Source organism: Neodiprion fabricii, chromosome 5, assembly GCF_021155785.1.
Source record: "Neodiprion fabricii isolate iyNeoFabr1 chromosome 5, iyNeoFabr1.1, whole genome shotgun sequence".
NCBI classification, from domain to species: domain Eukaryota; kingdom Metazoa; phylum Arthropoda; class Insecta; order Hymenoptera; family Diprionidae; genus Neodiprion; species Neodiprion fabricii.
The window spans coordinates 33588836-33615085 of NC_060243.1; the positions used below are offsets into that span (position 1 = coordinate 33588836).

A 26250-nucleotide genomic window follows, 5' to 3' on the forward strand; every position below is an offset into this window, starting at 1 on the left:
CCGGAGTGGTGCATAGCTTTCCATTCTGTTCCATTTCGTCTCGTTTCATTTTATCTCATCTCTACTCGACTCTACTCGACTCGTGGCTCGTTTCTCTCGATAAAGCCTTTATTGTTTGCGAACCGGCGTACAAACAAATCCAGCCTGCGATTCACTCGAGACGATGAGTAGCTACTCCGCAAGAAATGTACGCCCTACAACCTTTCTTTATGTACCAAGATTGCGAATTTGCCTTAGACTTTTCATAACTACCTGACCCGAACTCGCTTTGTTCTCCGATCGTTCGGTTTTTTTTTCTTCTTCCTTTTATTCTCGAATAAATCGTCCATTCGATTAACCCAACCTGCAGACATGTTGGAAAAATTCAACCTTCGTCGATATTAGCGAGCAATTTTTATGATGCTGAAGTTGGTAACGTTAACCTAACGAAACATTGGGTAAAGAAATTACTATTTTGCATGTTTATAGTGACTTTGAAGTAGTTAAGTTTTCAAAATATGAATATATTTACCGAATTTCAGACATTCGTGCAACTGTAAGATAAAGATTTTTCGAAACGTTAATCGTTACAATAACGTCACTAACTTCAGCCTTATCAATTTTTTACATCGGATATTTAAATCAGTGAGAAAATACACGTCTTAGCAAATTTCTAATTACACATAACACGTGCAAGAGCTTTGTTAATTTAACTCTAAAACTTCATTTGTATTTCAGTGAATTGTAATTAGATATAACGAATTCATTAGGGTATTCGCTTTAACTGAAACATTATACGTTTATATAAATACATATATTCATACACATATTCTTCAAGTTAAATTTTCAAATTACCATTGCGGAATTCGACCGTTATTCAGACTTGACTTAGGACCGTCTGATAATATACGGAGAAATGAAATGAGTTGGGATAACCTAAGTATATATTCTATACTTACCACATCTCAGCATCACAACTCTCGTCTCGCTGATGATATATTTCAATTACATCGTTATTATTCCAAAAAACATCGAATCTCCATCGAATTATATTATTCGCAAAACTCTGTGCAGGTAATTAATACAATATTTTACAAATCGTTCATCTCTCGAGACGGAATGAAATATTTTTTTTTCCCTCCCCCCCCCCGGAGTTGAAACGAGCTACCTTAGCAGCCGCTCGCACGAGCTTCTTTATGCTGTCATGAAATTTACGATTACCGGCAAGAATACCTTTGCATATTTCCCGCAATATATAACGCATTTTACTTTCCTTTTTTCTTTTTTTTTTTTTTTATTATTCTACACTCCTTCTCTTCACCCTCTCTTCCGTTTATTTCTTTATTCCTTTGAGTGTGTAATGCCTTCTTTTTCTGTTATTTTTATTTTTCATTACGACTTCTCGTCGCAAAACTTGTATTATATATTAATATACGAATGGAATTATCAAAGAAAATTTCAACGACACGGTGCAGTGTATATATATATATATATGTATGTACATACATAAATTAATAAAATTCTTTTGTCACGCTTTTTTTTTCCTTCTCTCTCTTCTTCTTCTTCTTCTTCTTCTTCTTCTGTTCTCATGTATATTTACTCAAATATAAGAGGGTGAATTCGTTACGCTTTCATTTCAAACTCTAGGACGACGACGACGATTATACATCGCTACGATCAATGATCAGACGGTACAAACAAAGCGCAATTTTCACGCCGCTGCCTGGATGAGAAGTTTAAAGCAATACCAACATCGACGTTAATTCCCGAATCTCCCGAACATCAACGTCCGCAGTTCCGTCTGTTATTTCGCTAATTAAGCTGGAACGGGTATCACGTGCGTTTAACTCGCTTCCGAAAGCATCCCACCCCCTATCCACCCTCCCCCCCCCCCGTCATCCTGTCTCTCTCTCTCTCTCACTCTCTCTATTTTCTCGAACGAAACGACGAACGGGGGCGAAAAGAGGACGGAGAGCTTTTAAACGTCTGGGTTTTCTGGCATTCGTGCGTCTATATACAGGTGTAGGTGTATATTGTGCACACAGTTGGTCGTTGAGGACGAGTAAACGAAAAGGGAAAACTCCGGAGGGTGTTCACGGCTCGTTTATAATCCTCGCGCGGCTGTCAGCCTGCCCGACACTTCGGCAAACGCCCTTTAACAGCCGCAAGCAAGGACTCGGAGGATTCCGGTCCACCGATGTTTGTCGATCCGTTTCCAAAAAATTCCCCGGCTCTATGCCGCACCTGCCGCTCTTCTACATACGCGATGATATATTATCGTCGTAGCGGCGATCGAGAATTTTAAACCTCTGTGGCAAAATTGGGTATTTTAGGGAACGGACGTTTTCTAACTAGCAATTTTTGTTAACAACACTTACAAAGTATCGGGTATGCCAATTTTTCTATAATGTAGTCGACACTTTTATAGAAGAGACTCTGGGTTTTTACTGATTTCTTAGAACCCTAGAACACTTTGAGAAGTTTTATGGACTAAAGGTGTGAAGAAAAAAAAAATTAAAAAAAAAAACAAGTGTTCTGAACCCCTTGGATAAAATTGTCGAGGTGGATTCTTTGGGTTTTTCATCACCTTTGATGATATATTAAAAAGAAGCATTGGTTTCGATCGAAAATGAGGGTCATAAAGATATGGCTACGTCTCGTTTAATTTTAACTTCCGGTTATGCCGGAAACAAATCGATCCTCAATGCTTGACCGACAAATATTATATACTTTTTCCTCCTTATTACTTTTTCTAAAAATAAACGATTATGTTTTTCCCAGTTTGTATATTTGTTAAAAAAAAAAATTCAGAAACGTTTTTTTTTTTTTTTAATTTTGCCGTCAAAACTTTCACATTTGGCCGCCAAGTCCTATCAGTTTCAGATTTTTCACCGGACTGTTTTCTAGATCATAGCGAAAAATTTTTTTTTTCTGCTTGTTCTTTCTTTTTATTTTCTTTGATATTTTATTTATTTATTTATTTATTTTTTTTTTGCCTTCTCTTCTTCTCTCACCCTAGTTTTACGCACCTTTCGACGCTCGCCTTCGATAACGGCGGCAAATGGAAAGATTTACCACCTTCTCAACGGGAGCCCGATATTTAGAGGTGTGCTGCAGGAGTGCCTTATTCGCTAGCTCCTAGCAAATATCGGTTGATAACTCGACCGTGCTTTCGGTGAGAGCTTGTGACAGGCGTCGCGACGTAAAAGCGAAAACCCTCTCGGCCCGAAACCCTATTCGCTTCACCCTTCTTCGACGTTTTTTTATACACAGGTTTTTACCCATACCCACAGCTTCCGTTATAAAACTCTTTGTCTCTGTTTCGGTGTAGCGGAAAGTGAAAAGAAAAAAAAAAAAACCATTGCGATAACTCGAGTGTGTGGGTGAAATTTTTTCGGTCTATACTTATATATATATATATATATGTGTGTGTGTGTGTAAAAAGTGAAGGTGGGTAGGTATATAATAGACTGTCTCAAATATTGGGACACATTTTTCTTCTTCTTCTTTTTCCCCCCTCAAACTCTGGAACATGGGATAAAAATTAAGTTTTGCCACATATTATATATATATGTGTGTATATATATGATAAAAAAATCTTCTCGTCCTGTAAGATTTTCAGGTCTGTGAAATTCTGGCTAGGTGAAATTTCACCACTTCGATCTTTCTTCGTTTCGGTCATTCCGATTATCGGTTTTTCTCATTTTTTTTACACCCACTCGTTGCGTGAACTACGCTGTGTGAGTAAATTTCAAATTACGGATTTTTGCTCTATCAAAACTTTATTTTTCGGAATTCTGCTCTACCGTCACTTGAATTTTCGTAACATCGAATTTCGAAACCTCGAACCATCGGGTTTTCAACCATCCAAAACTTTGTTGTTTCCCTAAAGGTTTGATTTCTCTACTTCAAATTTCGTCACCAAGTAATTCAAAATCATGCACCGTCGGAACTTTTGAAAATCGGAACTTCAACCCCGCCCCATTTGAACGAATCTCACCCCTCGCGGGTTTCGTGCATTCACGCGAATTTTGGCGTACAAGCCTTGCAGGGTAAAGTACACAAGGTATCTAATACACCATATATATGCGTATAATACATACGTAATCGCAAGAAACACACCTGTGTTTATAAAACGCTCGGGGCTAGAAACTCCGGCATAAGGGTTAGTCCGATATCTAAATTCACCCATCAAATATAGATGACAATAGCGATACGTTCCTCCGTCGTATTATCTATATTGGCCACTCACTCGACTCACCGCCGGCGCAAAGGGCGCCTGTGATTTCGTGGTGGAATCGCTCTCGTGGGGAATGTCAGCGTAGCCATGTATAAGTAGTGGTTAGCCTCAGGGTTTCAACCCCGTGCGCCAATCTTAGCCTCGACAACGAGCCCATGGAGGAGGTAATTTTCTACTCACTCGGCGATCGGCTACGTTTCCCAATTTCCCGATATCCCGATTCCGCTATAACCCAGTCCCTTTTACCGCGTCGTCTTTACTGGCGACTTGAAGAAAAACAAAAATATACAGGTACATATATGAAAAAAGAAAAACAAAAACGGAACGTACGCAATTACACGTCCATATCCACGTGAATAAACGTGATGGAAATTTATCCGAAATCAATGAAGGTGAATTTCATTGCGCCAATTTAGTCGGGTTAGGGTTTGCGGGTTGAGGTCGTTGGGTACCTAGAGTCCTATAAATTTGACGCATGATTATGGCTCCCAACGGAGTAAAAGCTCGCCATTCGACACACGAGCACACGCCCAGTGGAAGTGTCTGTGACTCCCTTGGTTTGCGCGAAATCATTGTAACGGTCTCTGGTCGGGTGTAGACTGTCACGTAGATGTTACATGGATAGCGGTGTTGTTTTCGTAGCCGACGTTGTTACGTCAGGTGTAGGATCGTACCATGGTCATTAACGAGCAGCGCAAATCTATTGTTAATTGAAGCGAATGAAGTCGGCCATTCCACAGGTTACCCACCATTTACACCGTATATTGATGAGCCACAGGTCGAAGGTACGACAGCCGACGTTGAATATCATCGCGTAATCGGATCAATGTCGTCTGCAGAGGACGGTTTATCATCGTATAATGCGGAAGTGATGGGCGAATAGATCGAGCGAACGGCATACAACCTTATTTATTATTCCCATCGGTTACCTTTCGTTCATCGCCTTTCTCGTCATCCGCTTCACCTGCAATAAGCTCAATCCCAACTTGTTATCTCTCTTTCTGATTCCGTTCTTCTTCTTCTTCTTCTGGTTCAGCCAACCGACCCCCCGTTATATCGGAGCCTCCGAGCGCACCGCAGCCAGGTCTCGCTTATCGGCGACGGATTCGCGATCCACTTTCTAATTTTCCACCAGAGAAGAGCCAAAACCAATCCTGGTTTTCCCCACAAAGAGCGAAAAAGGGACTCCCTTCTCTTCCTCCCCCTCCCCCCATCCCCTCATCTCCACCTACCCCTCCATCTACCACCACGCTTCGCCTGTCGTCGCGACGTTAGACGCCGCCGGGGTCAGCAGGCTTGGTAGACCTCCACCTTCTCTTCACTCTTCTCGTCATGAATCTTCCAGGAACGTTCCTATGATCATCGTTCCCTTATCCTCAACTTGGCAATTTGTTCAAAGCGAGTTCGTGGTTGCTGCAGGCGATATGAAGAAAGCGAGAGAGAGAGAGAGAGAGAGAAAGATAGGCAGAAAGAAAGCACGATAATTAAACAGGGTGTTTTCTGTCAAACTCACCAGTTATTGACCCTGTCCCAATTATTCACCTTTTTTTGATTGTATCTGTTTGATCCTTAGTTCTAATCGATAGATCGATAATTTATTAAGTCCGTAGCGATATTGGAGAAGTACGCAAAGACAGAAAATTAATACAATTATTACAATTGATAAAAAAAAAAAAAAAAAAGAAAATCACATGTAATATATACGTGACAGCGAAAAATTGAAAGCTGATACAAATTTGGCACATCATTAGAACCATTATATCTATAATGTTATTTGAGGGAGTATTTTGTTGCAGATCTGTGTAAATGGGTCTAAACGTGTCAATGACTGGTACAATTACCTTATCGTTCCTCGTTCGCGATGATCTTCTCGTTCAGTATACATATGCCGGCGTTGAGCGGGTAGTTTCACCGAAAACACCTTATTCTACAAACGGCCGTTTCTTTATTCTGGGGTATGATAATGAAAAGCCGGCGATGCGAACCAAGATGGCCCGCAATGTTTTTAGCGGTAGGATATGTAGGTACATGGGTACCTGTATTGAAACAACAAGCTCAAACTGACTGGTAGTATCCGCGCGTGTAATTTCTCGGCATAGGCTGCGCGGCGTGCGAAACTGTAAATTAATTAAAACGGTATATTGTTGGTTGAAAGGGGGGGGGGGGGAGGGGGGCTGCGGCGTGTTGCCATACACTTATATACACATTGTGTTGGTACCGGCATAACCGGCGGGTGAGAGACCCGGTAATATATGGCCGAGTAAATATCGTCCTATCTTTATGAGTTACGGGGATTTACACGCCCGACTACCGGCAACATGGTAATACACAAAGTCCTTTTGACTGACGCGCTTCCGCCGTTCAAACTTTGCCCCCTTGCCACGGCTAGATTCAATCGATCACATACCTCCGAATGCACACTAGAGAATCTCATTCAGCTTATTCACGGCTGTCAAATGACTCCTTCTAACCAAGACGGAAACTCCTGTCTCAATTTCTTGACTATACGTTTAGAGGTAGGGTTATAGCTTCATTCGAGGTTCATTAACATTCATTATTCCACAGAACATGCGATTTGTGATTATGTTATGTGAATACTCGTGGATCGACGCCGAATAAAGTTTACTTTAATGGAAACATCAAAGTTTTTTTCTCTTCCTCTTTGTTGTTGTGAATATCTACAAGTCTGGGAACTTAAATTGCAATTATACTCCTGGGAATGGGAAAGTTTGACGGGAAAAATATTATCTCTTTCTTACATTATCGTTAGCTAGAGTAAGTGTTTTTTATTGTAAGTTACATAAATTATCATTTGCGAAAGTTTTAATATGCAATTGAGTTTGGTGTGACGTCGCACCGTATTTCTTTCCAACCTGTTGAATCGGCTTCAACTAATTTGTTGTCAAAAGAAAATGGGAAAACTTGAAAAAGTGGTCGAATTATTTTACTCCAAACTAGTGCTGTGCGATTAATCGATTAACCGGCAGCCTCAAAATCGTTAATCTAAAAAAAAGTTAATCGAAATCGTCGATTAATCGATTGATCGAAAAAACGAATAAACTATAATATCATACTCACTAAAATATAAAAATGAAACAAAGCATCCAGTAACGATCAATTTTGAAACTATTATATAGTGGTTGGTACGAAAAGCTAAGGAATCTGTAAATTTGGTGAACTTGTCTGGCATGGAGAGACCTCCATCCCCTAATATCGTTCGACGGATTGAAACTAATGTTGGGAAACTCGGTTAGAGAATTCAACAGCTTGAAGCCTGCTAGTCCTGGAAAAATGTCGCTGGCGTCAGACTGCCAAGTTTCTACTCGAACGGACTTGAGATACTTGGACTCGACTGCACAGCCAGCGTAGCTGTAAGGAGGACGGCGCTGGCATCAGCGGCATCAACGGGAGTTGCTGGAGTCTCATGGCTTGAATATTTTAGACGAGATCCTCCGCCGCTCAAACTTTGGAACTTGATTCGTTTCCAAGGCGCCGCACGCGACCCTCGAACGTGCTTCGCTCGCTCCTCGTTTCCACCCCCAGAGCCGAACTCGGGAATTATAAACCACCCCTGCATCCGCCGAGGCTAAACAGCTTCATCAAAGAGGCGAAATACAGCCGAGTCCCGAGTGGCAACGCGGACGGAAGAAATCTCAAACTGTTTTTCACGTCAATCGATATTTCAACACCTCAACAATTTCCGCGGATACGTCTAATGATTATCGATCAAACCGGCTGCTTACCCTGACTGAGACACCTTTGACTTATCAAATCAACTTCGAAGAGACAAGATTCGCAAGTCACCAAGAATCCCGCGCTGCTGAAAATCTTTCAGCCAGTTTTATCTTCACTTCAAAAATTGTTAGTTATAACACTTTTTACAGGTAACTGAATTTTCTCAACGAACCAGGACTTCTTACATCTGTGACTACGATGATATCCTTTCTCTGAACGTTTCATCGGTACGTTTTACGTGATCTCATCGAATCTCGACACTTCTTTCATTCATAACCATCGGAATCTGGATCTGACGAGAATCATTCTGGTTTTTGCAGAGATCATTTTGTTTTCTTCTCAAATTTATTATGTCCCAACCGTATAATCGTTTGTTATTCGCTTCTCGTATCCAATCGCACTTGTTCAAAGTGGATTCAAAAAGAATTATGCGAAAGGGTGACCAGCCAAGCCTTCCCGTTCTTTCCGCTTTCTGAGCTCCTTGCCTCGATGCTCTTTGTCGTTTCTTCGGCTAATAGAACCCTCGACGTGTAATTTGCAGCAGGGCACAAATCTTTCATGACGTTTTAGTGTTTCTGGCTAGAAACCGTGCCGCCTCCGTGGCACGAGTTAGACAACACGCGAATGCTCTGTAAACAATTACAGTTATACGACTGGTAATAATGTGTCGGTCGACCCGTAGCGAGAACAGCCTTGTACCAGGGATCGATCGATCGATCATTGTGCAGGCACATAATGCGCTTTGAGCCTCGAGGTCCCTTTTCACGTGCTGGAAATATCGCGGCACCAGCCGGTCTGTCAAGGCAAGGTTCGCGTAATCAGAGGAAGGACATTAGTGAGAAGGAACGTTTTCCCTTCTTTTCTGTTTCCACGCCGTATCACCGATGAACCGATCGAACTTCCAAGCAGCTGCAGCACGGGGATCAAATAAGAGAGATAAATCCGGTGGGGTCGATATCTTCGAAAGTCGTTTCTTGGCCGCAAGATGGCGACTGCGATACAACTGTTACCGGCGGAATAAATCCGAAGGAATAAAATTGAGAGTGGAAGAAGGGAAGAAGATAACGGTTTCGAAAAAGCGCCAGCTCCTCTCGAGTGATTTACAGGAATCGGGTATAACAACCCCACCGCCCCGCATACAAAGATAAACTTATGCCTGATGTAAAAGTTTCCCTCTTTCTCCGCGCACCATTCACTTCATTCCTCTTCATCTTGGTGACTCTGCCTCACATCCACCATCCAGGCTGTCTCTTTATATTCCTCTCCGATGAGATAGGCGAAGAAAAAAAAGTTGAAGCAAACCGAGTTAATTCAAGTCAAACACCGTATGTCTAGTCAAATTTCCCGCATCGATCAAAACTAATTCATCCTTGGGGCCGAGTTGCTGTGCAGAGGATCCCGGGTCCTGGGCTAGAAGTGAAAGGCAATGCGTATAGCTTAACGAATTGGATTAAACTAAGGACAAAGTTTCACGAGTGAAGGATCTGTGTTGTTAACAGCGATTAAGTATACGGTATTAAGATAATTAGTCTCAGAGTCCTTAATCACGGTCGGTTCCCGTTTTTCTGCTGCCCGTTTGTTTATTTTTCTTTTCGTGTTTTTTTTTCTCCGTTTTTTTTCCACATCGCACTCTCAACTTCGCTTCGGCGAACGGTCTGCGGTAAAGTCTGAGGAAATAACACTTGCGACCCGTTCGCCAATTGATCCTCAAACATCGTACCCACCTAATTTCATTCCTTTACCCAAGTTTGCCTTTGCGGTGTTTGTAAGACTTGGGTGAACAAGGGTGGAAACTGGATATTTGAGAGATCAGTTCGGGGGCTTCGAACTTCGGTTGGTCAAAGGTCGTTCCGGCATTCCCTCAGCAGCCTAAGCGGCATGAGGCATGAATCCACGACTTTGGTACCGTCGGATCCGCGTGGCCCAGCTCTTTCGGAACTTTCCTCCTACGCAGTGACACGTGAATGGTATCACGTGGGCTTGACACGACGGTTTGAAACCTATGCAAATCGCTCGAATCTAAACTGGCATTAACGGATTTAAAAGCGATACACGCTTCCCTCCGCGGGGAGGGCTAAAGTCCCTCACCACTCAGCCGTACTCCGGCTATTAGAATTCACTGCTCGACTTTGCCTGGCTAATCCATAGTTTAGGGACATGTAAAACCGCTTATCAGACTCGCCCTACTCCCACGACTGTGCACGACCCTCGGCAGCTTTCGAGAGTCGGCATTTCGGGTATTGTAAAATACCTTGAAGCCAACTGAAAACTGTTCGCGTATCAAAATGCGGACCCTTATTGTCCCCAGTCAACCGACGGACGACGTTCAGGAATTACAAATTCGAGAATCGGCGGGAAGATAAAGAGATATGATAAAGAGTACGCCTGCAGGAAGAAGATGAATATTCCGTAACGTTTTAATCGCACCAGTTCGCACTTCGTAACTATACCTCGGGGAGTCGGACGCGGAAGTGGGTCGGTATCTACACCAGAAGCGGTTTGAGGTGGCTTGGTACGTTCCCGACTGCTGTCGAGTCCCGAATGAATTAAGGATAACGAATCCAGTGTGTCGCGCAGTGTAAACTGCTCAAAGCAACACTCCCATGTTTCGGAGGAATGTGGAGGTGTGTGTCGTACCGCACTAACCACCGTTGGGACTCCACATCGCATGGAGTGTTTTCTACCTGCAGACGTATCGTCAAGAACGGGATTGGACGTGTTTTACTGAGGTTCTTTCCTAGCGTGGTTACGAGGTACATACCAACCGCCATTTCGATGAACCTCAGCCGAGCTTGTGTTCAAGTTCTTTCCTCTTCGGCGTATCGTGATTGCCCTAATCCACGCATCAACGACAGATTTTCGGAAAATGGTGGATCTTAGGGGGCGATCATGTCATCGAAATATTGCAACCAGCTATGGTTTCGCCTTCACGGTATCGATGTTGAAATATAAATGACCTAGCCAATTGATTCGACAATATCTCAAAGGTTTACTATCTCACGGATACCAAAATGACTCTTAAGGGGTTACATGTACCTGATTGTGAGACGGATAAAACTGGAGTTATGTTTAAGAATTTTTTTCGTCTATAAAACTGAATTTTATCTAACACCTATTTATATGTCTTTTAAAGTATGAAATTTTATCTACATTGTGTGAAAATTTGGTTGAAAAATGTCAAGCGGTAAAAAAGTGATTTTAAACTTACATGAAGTCCTCAATTCCTGGGTCATATGACAGATCTTCCTGAGATGCCGACACTGCCATTAGATCTTTTTTTTTGCTGTGTCCACCACATTCATTTCGTCCTTTGATGCCCTTATCACTGCTCATCCGATCGGTTACAAAACGCTATAACTTCGTCATTACTGCGAATATCTTCATGAAACTTCCAGGGTAGAAATTGAATGGATAGTACTTTCGAATAAGAACCTGTTTAAAAATGCTTGTATTTTGTTTTTACTTACTTAGGTATATGTAACTCCTCGAAACATCCCTCTTAGATCTTTTCCTTGGCACAAAATACAAAATTCACAAATTCTCCTCCCGACTCACGTCGATCACGACTCGTTCAAACTCGATCCAAACACTGTTTCCGGAACCACTTGCCATCCTGCAAAATCCGGGAAATTAGGCAGGATGTCGTCGAAGTGAGCCGCGAAGGCATAGCGGATTCCGTCAGCTCGACGCCACGACCACCGCGCGCGCGCGCGTGTGTGTGTGTGTGTGTGTGTAGTGATTCAATCAGGATGTTTGTCCGTGAACAGTCAACCGGCGTAAACCCTGCAAACCCTTGCAAAGCTCAACGCGTGCTTCGTAGTCCGATCCTAATAATTATTCCAAGACAGTGCTGTTTGCCAAATCCACTTACCATCCGCCACCCCGAGTGTGTGACAACGGCGGTGTCGGCGGGGAAAAACCGGGTAGCTATCCACGTACGTCAAGTGACGGTGACGGTGCGAAGAGAATACAGATCACGCGAAAATCGGCCGTGATTTGGCACCTCTCCGAAGATTTGGAACATCCGCAAAAAGACGAACCGGTGAAACGTTCACGCGTGAAGCTAAATTCACTGGCTCTAGCTGTGTTTGTAGTCAGTCATCGTTGCGAGAATAAAATACGTGATTGCTCCAAGATTACAGTTTTTCCTACTGATTTCTAATACGCACTTTTATAACGTTGTAGATTTCCCTCTCGTACTATGCCATTACATTCGATATATGCCAGTCCTAAATCATTACACTTTTTCATCAATACATTATATATAAGATATTGTACAATGTTGATTAGTTTCTTTTTCACTTCATCGATTACATCACCATTTATAATGTTTACGCCTTTGTCTCTGATCTTGTGAATGAAATTTATTGCATTTCCATAGGCTTCCCTCCAGGCAATTATGCCATGGGTGGCAATACTATGTTTTTCGAACGTTGAAATGCCTTCCCTGACTAAATGGACCCTCAGTCACGACGTACCTACATACCTACCTTGCACTGGCCAATTCACACGCATGTGCGAGTCGGTTCCTTTGGACGATTATGCGTACATACATGTACATACCTATATATATATATATATATATATATATATATACACATGTGTGTATGTAACAAAGTTTCGTGGTGTTATCTTAATCCGAGGTAGCCGGTAGGGTTTTGTTAACGCTTAGTTCGTATTCCGTCATTGTGTCCCATTGTTACCACCTTGGGATGAATGAAACTCGGCCTCGAGTCTCAAGACGGTGAATTATGCGCACGAAGATCAAGTCTACGGTCTGGGTGTCGAGGAAATTGCTGTTTCGTACTTATGCAACGGTACTCGGTGTAATCTAATTATTGCAATATCAACCCTGATTTCATATCTCGACTGACAAGAGGTAAAGTTTCGGCTCGAGGCCCCCGGTACACACTAGTTAGACGTTACTCACACCCCCTCTTGGTAACGCCTTCGTGCATACTAATAATAATTAGAGTGTCTAAATTGGGGCTCACGCGTGTTGCCTGCCGGTTCGCTTTCTCGAGCAATCCCTGAGCTGAAATCGTCTCTTACTTAGTGTTTTTATCACGTTAATACCGACGGTAGACTTCGACTCGGCCAGCACCGAGGCAAGGGCGCTCATTGTATCGCGAAATAGACTTTTTAAACTCCGGAGAATAATGGCCGGATGGGAGGTTATTGTTTCTTTTAATTAAACCCCGCAACGAACCTGCGAACCTTACCAACCCTCTTCCAAGAACGCTCGCACATTTTACTAGATCGTTTTACAAGCTTCACTTTGCCGAGCCGAGGATGAGGATTGGAAGGGGCGAGGATATTTCCAAGACAGTAGCTTCGGCGCCTGTACCGGAGCGTCTTGGTGCGGGTGGAAAAATTTAGTGTGATTAAATTTCCTTCCTTATTCGACGTGTAGCCGTCGTTGAATCGTCGACGAGTGACGCGCGACGCAAAGAGAGGCGAGACGGTCGAACACCGAACTGCGAAATAGACCCGACGGGGGGTTAAACGGCACTTTTCAATTAGGTGCAGGGTGATACGTACGTATTACGCGTATAATCATACGGAACTTGAGTATAACTCGAGTGAAAATTCAATCATAATAAAATTCTCGTCTCGATGCGACGTGTGGGTAGAAATTTATAATAATAAGCCATCGTATTTGCGACATGACGGATGGTAAAAAATCCGTAACAAACCCAAGGACATCGAAAATAGAATATTTACATGACCTGTGAAAAATTCATTGGATAGTCTCCGGGACTTTTGAAGAACAAGAAAAATTCAGGACCACTGCAACTGCAGGACGCCATGTGGAAGTGGAAGGCAGAGCTATCAATTTCTGAAGCCCGTTAAGAGGGGGAAAATTAGTATCCTTTTGTTCTGTAACATTTCGCACCTAGAATACGAGTATATATGTATATGTACTCGAAGCCGTCGTGCAACTGATGCAAATTTAAATTCTTACAAATGTAGCGGGTATTGTTCCTGCAAGTGGTTTATACCGCTCAGTGCAGTTATGATTACTCGAAACGACCAGCGGTAATGATGAAAACCACCTCGCAGTTTACCGAGCCCACTAAATCACCGTACAATTAAGTTGCCACGAATAGTTATAAGCGCGAATGTAAGGAACGGTAACGCTGCCGCGGCATTCGTTCCAGGGAGTAGTAATTTCCTTCTCTCGCGAGATATTTATTACTGATGAATTACACTTAGAGCCTTGGTCGTAACTAAATTATCTTCACTCCTGCCAGACGGTGCAGTTTCTTCTCATCAAAGGATAACACCGATCATAATTTTATCCGGTAACAGGGGGAAAGTAAAACTTTGTCATTCAGTACTTGCGGGGTGTTATAATTATATCACTCTGCAGCGATGGGTTCAAAAGCAACGATTTACTTCCCTCCCATTTCCCGGCGTGATAATTTAAAAGTTTTGACATAAAGAAGGAAACAAACAAACTTTTTAAAATAAAAGATTGGTTCAATTTTCAGAGCTCAACAAAGTCGTGTCAATTGTAACTTGGCAAACCTCACGTCTCGGTTGACACGAAGTGATCTTTAGATACCGTCACGGTGTAAGAAAATAAGGTGTGTTACTGCGCATCACTGGCCGCGTCGACCAATGAGACACGTGCCCCCGTATGACGTCATTTTGAGCGGCATTTTTAAAATCTATAAATCAGCCATTCCTTCTCACGTCCGCCGAGTCTTATTTGATTGAGGAAATAATATTGAAATGTGAAATAATCGGTTACAGAGGTTATGTCGTACTTTTCACGACAGAAATGGAACTTTTGTCGTGACGTCATGTGGGGATTACGTGACTTTGCTACCGCGCTGCTCCGTTGAGAGCACACCTTGTTTCCTGACGCCGTGGGCACTACGGTATAAAATAGAAAAGATAAGAGGAAACTGAGATGCAAATTAAAGGACACAATGTTACAGGGATTTATTCATGTTCGCGCGTTCGGTATCGACGCCAGTCATAAACACGTCGAGAGATCTCTTGTGCAGGTTTCCCACTGAAATCAGTCCGGATCCGAGTTCATTGTTCCGGGATTTCGGTAGTTTAATTAAGAGCTGAACAAAGGGTGGACTCCGAGCCGTTCTCATACCTACTACTAGAAATCGGAGTGTGATACGTCCTGCCGCGACCGCAGCTTCCGACATGTGCCGGAATCGTTACAGGTCCAGTCAGTGAGAGCCGCAGCGTTTTTCCAATTAGTAAATAAACCCGTACGTGTATGGCCATCGGTCGATAGAATGCATGGCAGGGTGAAATTTTGCCGGGGCTAAAAAAGGAACGGGTATCGATAAACAAAAGGAAAAAGGAAAAAGGTAAAGGGACAAACGCGAAGTTGAAATGCCGGGATGAGTAAACCTCGCAAGCTGGATAAAGCTGGGCGATGTTGCTCGCGTTTCCAAATGCTAATGGATTGGCGGTGAGACAAATTTCTATGAAAGATTTTCTTCAGGTAGAGATAAAAAACTAGAATTTCCGACCGACAAAAGGACCAGACTATCGCATTATAGACAATTTAAAAATGTGGAAATCTCAAGCGGAGAAAATTGAAAATATAGAAAGGTCAAAACATGGAACAGAAACTGTTTGACATTTTACGTTCTGACCTTTCTAACCTTTTACCGTTCCATATTCCGAGTTTCAACATTTTTAAAATCTATAAATCGAGTTTTCGCTTCTTTTAAATTTCAATATTGTGTCCCTTTGATTTTTTCATCTTTGTATATTTTTACCCTTACCATTTTCTTCGACCCTATAACGATCTCGCAAAGTTGATGATAAATCTGTGTGATTTAATCACGCGACGATTCTTCCATAAGGGTGAGTTAAATACTTCTCTGAGGCATTAACGTTACTTTAAAATGTCGCGTCACCTAAACGTAAACTGCAAGTCTGAGACGTGATGGGAAGATACTCGGATAAGAATTTCGGTGCAAACCGCGGCTGGGAGTAAAAAAGATTGGGACGTTTTATCCTCTCCAACAGTCTCTGCCGCAAACCCACCATTGCACGGTTGGAGAGGTGGAAAAGCTCAGTGCTTAGGTGCACGGAGTGTTTCTTAGGAATTCCACGACAGCGTGAAGAAGAAAAGAAAAAGAGGATAAGGATAAAAGTGAGGATAAAAAATAAAACGAAGTAAAAAATGAAGCGGAGAAAGAAAAAGTAGATTTAGTTCTCGAGCAGGACAAGGAAACTCGGGACCGGCTTCGCTCGTTTTTGTGTAAGAGCTAAAACGAAGCTAACAGAGATGATTACTATCCCTCCAGGCAGTTATCATAACTCCTGTACTTTGTACATAAACATGCCTCCATGCCCTGCGCTGGGGGAAATTAAAGTCTTTGCAGGGACAAAATGTACCTACCTTTACGCCTCCTCGCCTCGTTTTCCTCGGTGTTCGTTAAATAACCGACAATTTTCTTCGCCCTTTACGAAACGATTGGTATTATTTAACCTTGATTATCCAATTTCTAAAAGTAATCGAACATTAACGGTTATCGCGAGGGAACGAGAGGCTGGATTCGTATAAAATCCATGCAGGCAGGAAAGTTGGAATTTATGAGAAGCTTATCACATCCCGCACAAGTAAAAATAAAAGTCATCAGAATCTGTGAATTTTTTCCACGGTTACGAATGATTCAAATTTGAATGGTTGAGAATATCATTCTTTTTGGAGATAATATACATACTAGCTTTACCAGCCGTCAGCAATATTTTCACTAGAGAAATCCCGAAGTACGGGTCCCTTCCGATGCGTCATGGAATGACAAACTTTATTCTGAATTGACGGATCCAACCAAGATAAAATCGACCATCAGGCACGGTAAAACGTGAATTGAATCTTTTGCCCAAGGAGGATAAATTCCAAGAGCTTTTTCTTCGCAGTTAGTCGATCAGACCAAGAAGAATTGAACGACTGAGAAAACACGCTGATGACCCTGATGATGAGAACGATCACCGGTGTGTAAAACCTCGAGGTTCGATAGTTGGGCACGTTACCTCACCTTAAATGAAAAAGATTTCCTTGGGTTTGTCTCTGCGGAGGCGAGTAACGGCGGTTGGTTGGTTGGTTGGTGGGTTGGCTTGGCCAACGTGGAACAACGGAAATCTAATTTCAATCTGGGTAGGTGCTCGAAGAAAGATAAAGAGAAAGAAAGAAAGAGGGAGAGAGAAAGAGATTGCGAACGAGTACGAATAAGGATCTGCTCGGAGGGATGGGAGGTTCCAGAAGCGACACCGAACAGATACAAGTTCCTATGTAAATACCTACTTGACTCGAACTGCGGAATCCTACGCGGTGCAGGATGAGGACAATGGTAGTAGGTACCAGGTAGACAGACTCCGTGAAGATGGGGCGCGAATCAAGAGTCGCCTCCTTCCGGACGACGAGTATGTGTGCATTTGAGGTAACTACGTTACCATAGATTGGGGTTAAGCTCGCGCGAAGGAGCTTCAAACTTTACTTGTTCCATGGCTCGTGCGCTTTCGGTCTTCGGGATTCTATACCCGGTTCCGTGCCGAGGCAAAAGAGGGACGGGAAAACGAGCACGAACTGGAAGAAGAAGACGATTCGAAAAAAGACTGAACTTAGCTTCCGGGAGGAGGTGATTCGTTGAATTCTCCCTACGAGTTGAAAATTCTCTACCATACTTTTATTGCTCTTACATGCGGGATGATGTCGAGATCGATCGATGTACTCCCGCGAGGGCGAATCGATTTATTCCACTCTCCTGGATGAATTTAATTTCTGAATAATATATTTTAAATTCAAACAACGTCACGGTCTTTTCCTATGCAAACAAAATCTCAAATTCATAAGTGATGCACTTTTTTATTCCTACGGGTGGTACCTCTTCGATGTTCTCAGACATGGTGGCGTGAATAGAAAAACATTTGTATTCATTTTCAGATAAACAAGGCTTTTTCCGTTGATTGTTGGTCAGTAATTATCTGTTTGTTTGTTCTCTGCGGCGAAACATGTTCAGGCTATTGGCTACAAAAATTCACTTGTTTTTAGGATAGGTTTTCAAATTCACTTATAAATTTGATCATATCACAGAAAGTTCGCACGTTTTTCTTTGTTCGATCGAAGGCAATATTGGTTAATTTAGTTCACTAGATTCTCACCTAAATTCTACTTGGCTGAGTAGTAGTAAAAGCCCTGAACTAGAAACGAACGAGCTTCTTTACAGACTAGCCTGAAGTTGGTTAGCAATACTAATCGAAAAGTGGGCCGGTGGTACGGAACAAAGAAACAGTCGATTATTGGACGTCAATCGATAAAGAACCTTACATATCATCCTCATGGCCATGAAAGTCTACGAATAGAAATAATATACAAGTGACGGAAAATTTCATATAAATTAAAGCAGTCTTGGTAAATTATGAACGTGAATTCAAAGAAGCAGGAAATAAATCAGTGTTTAAGTCATTATTAATCATCGTGAAAGAATTTCAACGTTTCTTTGCTACAAAATCGTGGAAATACTCTTTCAATGAAATATGAATATTATGGAGATGGATCTGAGTTTGACAAAGTGCGAAGCTTCGTTTTGTGCAGCGTTGCACGTTTTGTTTCGAGACTTCGGGGTCACTTCAATCGGAATTTCTCCTTTGTTGCAAGAGCCGAAAATAGATGAAGAGGGAGAAGAAAAAGAAGTAAATGTATCAGGAACTGGAACACGAAACGCGTTGGTCAGCTAACGAGGGAGGTTGTAACTACATCCAAGGATTCCGCCCCGTGTAAAAAGAAAGAGGATGAAAATAAAAAAAATTAAAGGACATGAGAAGGACTGCCGTTAATGTGAGTAGTGAGAAAAAAAAAGTATAAGAAAAAAAGAAACATTCACTGCCGTTGCCATGGGAGAAAAATGTTCACCGTAATGACGAGGGTGCAAATATTGCAGGTATAATTGGGGTGTATACATATATATATATATATTTTGGAGCATGAACATTTTTTTCAGCGGCCATCCTAATATATATATTGAAAATTAAAAAAATTAAAAAAAATATAATTGAAAAATCTTGGGCTAAATTTGAAAAAAGATGATCCTCAAAATTTCAATGCTCTATCTCACTATTAAAGGGTGCCGGCAGATTTTTGATTTCGTTTTTTTCCTTAGAAAATAAGATTTAATTTTTTTCAGACCTTGATCTTTTTGAATTTTATAACGTTTCAGAAAAAAAAATCAAACGGTAGACAAATAAATCTGGGATTAAACATACTTTTTACTTGAACATTTTTAATTTTTCATGATGGAATAATCAACGTGGCATGAAAAAAAAAAAACAGCCTAGAAATTAGTCTGTGAAAAATTTTAAAGAAGCCTGGAATAAAAAATTAAATGAAAATAGTTCATAAAAAATAAATCATGTGTGCACAGAGGGTGTACGTTTAAATTGTATTTTTTAAAGCTCTTTTATTTATTCTTATAAATACATATATAAAGAAGTATTACCAGTCATTGTCATACCTGAAAAAATGATTTGCCTACAACTGTAGTACTTCGTTAATTTGGAATTTTTTTTTCCGGCTACGGTGAAAAGTCGAAATAGTTATGAAATGTACGGTATAATGAGAAGTGGAAATTTTTCGAGTTTCGGTATTTGTACCTGCCGTTCTTGGGTTTCACCGTGTTATATATTAATGGTATTATTGTGAACCAGCCGCGGTACGCCGACGAGAACGTATCTTGATGGTTTTCGCCACAAACAACTCGCGGCTAATCTATTATTGATACGCGCAGGCGTTATCTTCCCGACAGTAATAGCAACGCAAATAATTATACTTGGGAATACCGGCTCCGGGCCGCCACAACCTGCTAAGGCTGAGCCAACCGCCCCTGCTGCCGGCTGACACGCGACCATAATAATTACGGTCACCCCATCGTATTTCTTACTCGGCGAACGCCTCTCCCTGCACCAGCTTCAAGGCGAGACACCCTTTCCGTCACTCCTTAATGCCCTGCGGGAGAAACCGAGAGATGTGCCGTCAAAATATCGCACTGCATGCTCTTCTCTCCCTTTTCGTATTATTGTTTTCCCCATTCATTCCGCCCGAAGCCTGCAAGTCTCTACCGCCGTCATTTTGACCGGAGGGGTCCGTTTCTTACATCCGAACTACCGATCGACTGTCCTTTTATATTAAAACAATAAACGAAGTTCTGGAAGACTTTCGGTAGGACGTATTGACCGAGACACTGTTAAATATGAACAAGTCTTAATAACTGTGCAATGCTACACACATATCGCGTCCTTACGCCATCTTTTTTCGTGTTATCTTATTGCAGCGGTCGTCTTCTGTTCCACATTCCAACCCGGTTCCATCGTTCCTGTCCTGTTCCACATTCCCGTCCCGTACCATCGTTCCGCTCCTGTTCCAATTTTCTCTACCGCATTCCATCGTTCCTCTTATTTTCCACATTCCTACTCTGTTTCTGTTTCATCGTTTCGCTCTTGTTCCACATTCCTTTACCTTATTCCATCGCTCCTCTCTTATTCCGCCGTTCCTATCAGACCGAGCAAGCTTGAGCTGCAACAGTTGGAATTTACTGGATGTGACGGGTAAGATATTTTATTAAATCAACCAGATTTCGTTTCAGTTTATAACACAAATTGTTCTTCTGACTGAAAAAAATACCATCCCTTACGCCACATTCGGTAAAATCAACAAATCCTGTCTCTGTGTGTATTGTTCAATCTTATCCAAGGGTCTGACTCGCATGTCAATCCGAATCTGGTGAAAAAATCAGCCAGGTTGTTTAATTTCCGGTGGTAAATTTTGCCGCGTATAAGGTATACTTTTCGTATGTTTATACGAAAATCCAATCCACTCATTCTGACCTGCTATACGCACACTGTCGAATGTTGTTCCTTCTATATCGTACTGCAGCACAACAGCGAAACGAGGTAGGAAATGGCTGAAGCGGGTATGTAATTACGAAAGAGCTAATAAAGAAGGTAATTACAGTGTTCGACAAGGTATCATTTACCTTATTGTGTACTGTGTCAGCGGGCGGGTCTGCCTAGAAACCGGCCGACTGGTCACGTGACGTACCTATGTCATTAATTGTAACCACGCGATTCGTTTCATGCAAACACAAATATTTGCCCTCTCGACGTATCGCTATCGCTATCACGCTCAGCTTCTCTTCCGTATTTCAATGCATGGCCTGCAGGTCATTCACTAAAACTGAGTGAGTAAATATGAAGTGTTTGTACATCAACTTCGAAACTGTGTAAGTTGCAGAGCTTTCCACACGTTCGAGGAGTCCGTTTTTTTTCTCTCCTCATTTCTTCCCAATGCGTCCTTTCAACGGAAATTGGCAATACTTGGAACAATATAACTGTCGAATACATGTTTTTCCGTCGGTTTACAATAGGAATCGAATTTACTGTTGCTGGTATAATATATAAATTTTCATACGTGCTCGAAATTAAACAATAATATTTTTTTTAGGCTGAAACTTCGATTTTCGACGAACGCATTGTTTATCCTGCACGCTATTCTCCGACGTATTTTCTTGTCAATATTGTGTAAATACGCAAACATATTCTCTTTGCATAATTGAGTACGAAACTGATGTACCATATTGATAGAGAAAGTCGCGATAACCTTTTCTTCGATCGATGTACGAAAATGGTTTCGCAAAACGAATGAGAAATTGAGAAAAGATATTTTCACGGTTGCCAAGGATCTACGGATCCCGGCACACTTCACGCGGATCGTTCATTTTCCATTCCATGAATCGCCAATAAGTGATGAATACTGTTTTACCGACTATATAGCATAAACGAACGTCCACCCTCAAAAATCCCGAGGCATTTCGATCCGAACAACGAAGAATACTTCTCTCGCTCGAGATATTGGGCGACAAGACCGAGCCGGTGGAATAACAACTTTTTGTCCCTGAGGAACTCTTGGAGATTAAAAGATTCAGGAATTCCGTCAACGTCCCGCGTGAGCTTGATTGATGGTTTCAGCAGCCAGCCACTTTCCCCTCCCCTCCCCCTCTCCCTTCGCTCTCTCTTTCTCTCTCTGTCTCTCTCTTTCTTGCCTAAGGTTGCATTACCACGGCATAGTAAATTTATCATTCATTCATTCATTCTTTCTCTCCCATATTGATTGGATAATTTTATGGAAACTGGACTGCGATTTTGGACCAATAAGATATCAATCGAGTCCAATCTTAAAAGAGCCATGTCCGATGGATCTCAAAATCTCGAAATCTTTCGAAATCTTGAACCGTTGTTGACATTTCATTCACGCGCCGATTGGATGAGCGGGTTAATTGCTATTTTTTCTGGAATTGACTGTAAATGCGTGACAGTTTGTACAAGGGAATGAAAAAATTAATATTATCGACAGTCAAGATACCTAAGCGCGTTAAGATGTGTTGAATAAAAATTCAATTAATATCCGATAGTAATGATATTGAAAAAAAATGCTTGTGTATGGAAAAGTTTGGAGAATATCAAGAAAACAGTCGTGATAGAACAGCAGTTAAATCAAGCGGATTTCAGTCTATCATACATGTTTCTTTTCACCTAGGGGATACGAGATTTTCACAACTTAGTAAGAGGCAAGCATTACACGGCTAATGAGTAATCAGAAGATTATGTGTTTATGAATGATGAAGAATTTTTTGTAGTAGGTAGCACTGAATGTGAAAAAAGAATCCCGGTCACAATCCGCGATTATGCGATACCGGTGCACTAAAAATCGATTCAATGCCGTTCGCACCGCGTCTGAAACATCGAATAATAAACCATGCAATTGTGTCACGTGAATATTGATACGGATGTTGTAGGTGCCTGAAAGTGCAGAGTTGTTTCAGAGAGGATTCCGCTGCAGCGATATAAAATCCATATTTATTGCTTTACTTGGCGATTGTTTCTGTCAGCACTGTTTATGACGTGCGGGTGAAAACAGCTCGATAATCGCTAACGACGCTATTGTCCACTGTGCAGCAGGCGATGAGTAGAAACTGCCAGCTGCAGGCACCGCGAAGCGCTCGCGTGTTAAACTTTCATTTTTCAATCGTTTGCTCGGAGGAACAAAAGCTAAAGTAAAAAGAAATTATAGAAAAATTAGAAGGAGAAAAGAGAAAGAAAGAAAAAAAAAAAAAAAAAACGTAGAAGAAACACGCTACGGTATAAAGTTTTACACAAAACGGTGCGTTTTTCACACCCTCAACGTTTGAATGGCTTTTTTTTCCATCACACCCATTATATCGTACAACAAGAATTTCATTCCGCTTTTGAAAATTTATTTTCACGTTTAATCTCTCGTCGTATATTACGAGATTCCTTCGCCTCCCACCTTCTCCTATACCTTGTGTATAAGTCATCTTCATTCATCTCTCAACGTCTATACATCACTGATTCTTTCTTCGCCAGCCACATCTGTTGCGAAACAAAGCCACAAAATGCGTTTAACCATCCTACCTACTTACTTACTCTGGCTCTTGGCTTCGTTGCGGCCGATCCCACAGTGTAATAAACATGCGAGTATAACTACCACTATTTTTTTTTTCATCCCTTCGTTTTTCGCTCCCATTTATTTTTAAATTATATTTTTCTCTCTTCGATTTCTCCGGCGGTGATGCTTTTTATCCCATGAACATTAAAAGGGGGCGAAGAGGGACGGAATAAAGAAAAAGAAAAGTTTTTCCACAGGGTATTGATGATCATATTTTCGCCAGAGTAATTGATACGAAAAACGGGTGTATATACATGTATATATGTATATGTATATATATATATATATGTGTGTGTGTGTATATATTTATATTGTATATAAATAGAGTCGGCCTTTCATCACGTGGGTGAAAGTTTTTCGGCTTGTCACGCAAGGCTGAAGAGGAAATAGAGGAAGAGATCTCGACACTCGAAAAGAGGAGCTTGCGGCTGAAATCATGCTCGGAAAACTCGTTCGTACGGGAGAACCGGTGTTATTTGTTGTTTTTTTTTTTCTTTGTTTTTCTTCCTTCTTCTTCGTCTTATTCTTCTTTCTCTTTCGTCTCCTTTTCGTCCCTTTTTCTGGTCCACCAGGACCCTCGCTCTGGTAATTTACTAACGAGGAAACGTGAGACAGAAAAAGGATCTCCCTGGTAAGGGTTGGTTACCGAAATAGAGGATGCGGCAGAAGAAAGGACGAGATTATGACGTGCCAATCGGCCGGATCATTTCAATCAAGCTTTTCCCTAGCACTGCCTTATACACACCCATCGAGCTTTTACCCGCTCCGCCGCACAGCCGCCTACCCCCTCCTCATTTCCTTGACTCAGCTTTAAGCTTTTTCGCCGTTAGCTCGCGTCTTTTTGCAACCGAAGATCATTTTCCCGATGATTAAAGTAATTTTTTTTCTTTTGGTTTTTAGCTCTCTCTTTCATATCCATTACGACTCTGCTACTCTGATTATATACTGACCGACCGACCCGACATCAGTGATATTTACCACCGACGATTAAAGGTCGAAAGAATTTCTTATACTTATGTACGAGGTGTGAAGAAGATAAGTTTAAGTATTTATAAAGATGTACGTCAGAAATTTGGTTTAATTGCAAAAAAAAAGTTGAGTCGGCATTGGCTGGATGAAGGGAAGGAAAAAAATTGGGTAGACGGGTAGTTCGCTTCGAATAGAGTGATTATATATGATGTAGAAATAATGTAGCGCAGAAAGGTACAAAAAAAAAAAAAAAAAACCGTGTAGCGCCGGTTGGAAAAATTAGGGAAATTCTGCATACGACGAAATTAAGGGCTAAGCAAATATCAAGGTAATGTGTCCGTGAAACGAAGTTAGGTAAACACGGTGAACGAGAAGTAAGATACATAAACAGTAATGTTGTAACAGCGTTTAACAAGCACCTTGATGCTAATTAATTATGTCTTATGGTTATCGTTAAAACGAACGACCGTCGAGTTTTGTGCGCAGGGGTTTTCTTGCATAGGAAATTAAGTAGCATATCCGAGGTGGTTTACGATAGGATTCAACATGGCCGATGAGGTACGTCGACGGACCATGAGCCCTGAAATTGGCCCGGTCAAATAATGGTGGCCGATGTCGGACGTGTTCCATAGCTAAAATTAAAGAGCGTTAGCGGTGAAACAATGGCGGGAAATCCTCTCCTGCGGAAGGTATCTCGATCGGGAGCATCGACTGCGCTGGGAAGCTTTGATGTCGTCAACTTCCGGTGTCGTCGTCGCCGTTGTCTCAGTACAGGGATCAACCGGATATCATTTTTATACGTCGTCAAACACAGAAGTTCGCTTCGTTACCGGAAGTGGAGAAGGAGCGATCGTCGTTGTTGAGATGAAACGGTCGGGCACCGTTGCAAGTCAGTTGGCTGCTAAATCGTGGATGAGAATAGGTCCAGGTACCTAAGCCATTCGGTTGCAGCCCGAGTTTCGAACAAATCAGACCTCAGCCCCGATAAATTATTACCTTCCGCAAAGCTGCCGACCCTAAGTTATCGATCCCGTTAACCTGAACCGGAGCCGAAATCTGCAGGTTGACTAGTTGAACAGTGGCAAAGCATTTCCACACGAAACTCTTATTAACTCATATTATTTGTCACTCTGTGACGTGCGAACGATCTTCTTTCACTGCTCGAATGGATGTTCGACATGCTGCTTTCGGGCAACCCTGCAGGGTGTGAAGTCCCAGTGAGTCCTTGGCTGTCTTCAGTGAGACGAACTTTGCCTGGAATCGAAGCGTCTGGAAGTCAAACTTCGAAAGTCTCCTTACGCTGCTCCAGTGCTGACGACGTTGATTGTCACCTAGGCTCGGTGTCAATCCGTGATCTGGGTGTTTGTAAAACGGCAGGTCGAACGGGTTGGCAGGGACATTGAATAAAGTAAGGACATGGTCGCTTATCCCCGCGAAACTCGTGAAGATATTTCACTCAAGTCAGCCCGAAGGTCTGATCCGGGGTAACTTTACGGTCAGATCTGAATTCCATGGGCATTTATACCCAATTACGAGAAAGGGTCTTAGTTAGCAGTTACTGTCTCTTCCTCAATTTAGGTTAATTAAACCTCAAGGCTCGTCGAAAGCTGTACTCCATATCCTCTGAGCCCGAGTCGTAATATGACTTGTGTGATTGGTTCAACGTTAGTCCCGCACGTTTTTTTCCTCCTAAATCCTCGAAATTGTGCTTATTTGCTATTTCGAGTGTTCGACGAATGGTTAACGATAAAATGATCCCTTTGAAATTTCATAGAAAATTAAAAAATTACCGCGCATGTGTGTTCACGCACTATGGAATCAG

At 41.9% G+C, this 26250-nt stretch overlaps 1 protein-coding gene and 1 long non-coding RNA gene across 4 annotated transcripts in view; one reads left to right on the forward strand and one right to left on the reverse strand.

Annotated features, from left to right (window-relative positions):
* The window catches only part of LOC124182521 (tyrosine-protein phosphatase 99A), a 299728-nt gene that overhangs the window by 80549 nt on the left and 192929 nt on the right, over positions 1 to 26250 (forward strand). The gene's annotated exons all lie outside the window — the stretch shown is intronic.
* On the reverse strand, positions 19458 to 20850 carry LOC124182526. Its single transcript, XR_006870799.1, has 3 exons — positions 20822 to 20850; positions 20629 to 20714; positions 19458 to 20510 (listed from the first exon to the last, which is right to left on the reverse strand). It is a non-coding gene; the product is annotated as an uncharacterized LOC124182526 (long non-coding RNA).